Below are 2650 nucleotides of genomic sequence, written 5' to 3'. Positions count from 1 at the left end.
GATTAATACTAATTCTAAATAATTGATAATTAACATTAATATATGATGTCTGATGTAAAATTAATTAATAATTTTCAACAAACTATCTTATTTTCATCCAAACGTGTACTCAAAGAATATGTTAGTGTATATTTGTCATACAATGCCTTTAAATACTTAACTATTTCATTTTTTATTTTCCACCATGTCATATTTATATACATAATCATATATTAACTATAAGGGTTGGATTCCAGCGATAATTGTTAGGTTCAATATTTTGTACCTATATTATTGTATCCAAGCTTTATGCTTCTAGTGGTTTCTTGTATATATATATATATATATATATATATATATATATATATATATATATATATAGAGAGAGAGAGAGAGAGAGAGAGTTTGGTTTAAATACTAACCAATATTTTTGTGTTAACTTTGTTAACTAATTTTGGCCATTGATTCTTACAATAAAGGGTTGTGATTAATCATGATAAAAAATTAAAATTTTAAATTTATAATTTCAAAGAACATATGTGAACAAAGGAGAAAAGGGTATTTAGGTAATTTTCTTTTTTATGTAACTCTCATATCATTAATTGGCAGTTACAAAATCAAAAAATCTCATTATTTTTATTAATTTATTTTTGTTAATGTAAGAACTATATGAACACACACACACACACACACATATATATATATATGAACCATTGTGTCAAATACGAACAAAAATTGACATATATATGAACTTGAACTGTATAACATTTATGAACACAATATGAATATAATAAGAATAATTGTTACACGAAAATAAATAAATAAATAAACATGTATGAACACAAAATGAACAGTTTATGAACAATAGTTCCTTCATTATAAACACATTCAGGAGCAAGCCAATGTTAAAATATGCAGCTAGTGTACATATGAACACAATATGAACAGTTTGTGAATAATAGTTTCTTCATTATGAACTGTAATAACCAAAAAAAAAAGAGGAAATAAATTGAATGTAATTTAATGATAGGAAACTCAATGGTCATAAACTGACGACCATTAATTATGGCTTATCGTTTCATATTCCATGAAACTGCCGATGAGGCTTAGTATAAAATGGGAGTTTTGTAGCTTTATGTGTAGTTTGGGGTCAAGAAGAAGAACTATTGTGAGAAAATGCGACGGTGGACGTTGTAATGAGAGTTGACGGTGCTCTACATCGTAACTAGTTTGGCACCAATTGGGGAGACGCTAGCCATTTCAAAGATCGGTTTGGGTTACACCATGTATTGTGAGTTACAAGTGATTTATTTTTAAAATGGTTGCATGCCTTATTATCCACAAGTTGTTTGAAGTTTCTCGAGATTTTTGATATGCTATATATGCGTGAAAAGTTCGATACTTTTATAATACATGTTTTGAGTATTTGTGTGTCAATGGAGATGTACTACAATATGATTTTGTATAGACGAGCATGCTTTGTGAGCTTGTCTAAACCGTAAGTGCGGACATGCTGTGTGAGTTCGCTAGGTAATGCTGTGTGAAGTAGACATCTCCCATGACGTTGTTGATTTGTGATGTAGACACGCACTATAATATAGTTATTTTGTGAAAAATATTATTATCATCAAGCCATGCTAAATTTATGAAGCTTTGTGAAAATTGTTTATTGTAAAAGTTGTTGTTCATGCATGAAAATCGTGGATTCACTGGGCCTAAGCCTCACCCAAAACTCTTTTAAAACTTTTTCACCCAGGAAGCAATTAGACTGGAAAGGAAAGTTTGATAAAGAGAGAAATAAGGATTAGCATCAAAGAAAGACATGTGCAGATCAAGGCATTGTTATATCGAACAAAGTATGTTCGTCAAGTATGTAAGTTTAGATGGTGATATAAATTGTAAGATTAGAAATTTTATTTCCGATGCAATGTAAGTGTTTGATCTTGGGATACTAGTTTTGATATATTTAAGTATTTGAAATTTTGGGATGTTACAAGTGGTATCAAAGCAAAGTTTAAGTGAATTAGGTTACTGAAACCTAAACTTAAACTAAGGATGGAAGATTTTATTATTGATAGATGTGTAACTAAAGATAGATTTATAGTAATGAGAGTGGTGATTTAAGTTAATTTGGGATTAGTCTTAAACCAGATTAAAGCAAAGAAGTCGTTAGATGGTTTAATATCATTGGATATAATGACATTGATAGAGAAGTATTTATGCAAAACACATGGTAAGATGAGATAAAATAGATGTAGAGTGGTGTTGGTGGATAAAGTTTTGGTGACAAACTCCCACTGATTTGCTTTAGTAGGGACATAATATGTTTAGCTTTGAGAACAATATCAACTCAAAGTATTGATGATATAGTGAGTTGATTCATCATTTATTTGCATAGACAAATTTCGAGAACGAAATTTTGTTAAGGGGGAAAGTTTGCAATAACAAAAAAAAAGGAAAGGAATTGTTAGTCGTTAAATTTCAAGGACTTATAGTGTAAAGCGATCAAAGCGAAGTGTAACGCCCCAACCCACACATTGCATGTAATACATATTTCATACCAAAGAAATACATATTCATATATATTTGGGTCCACTAGTACAAAAATAATCTATTACGACCAAACACAAGGTCCAAAAATTCAAAATACAATCTTGTACTAATCATCAGA

The sequence above is a fragment of the Cynara cardunculus genome (assembly GCF_001531365.2).
Source record: "Cynara cardunculus var. scolymus isolate 2C chromosome LG 6, CcrdV1, whole genome shotgun sequence".
NCBI classification, from domain to species: Eukaryota; Viridiplantae; Streptophyta; class Magnoliopsida; order Asterales; family Asteraceae; genus Cynara; species Cynara cardunculus.
This window is presented reverse-complemented; position numbering follows the sequence as displayed.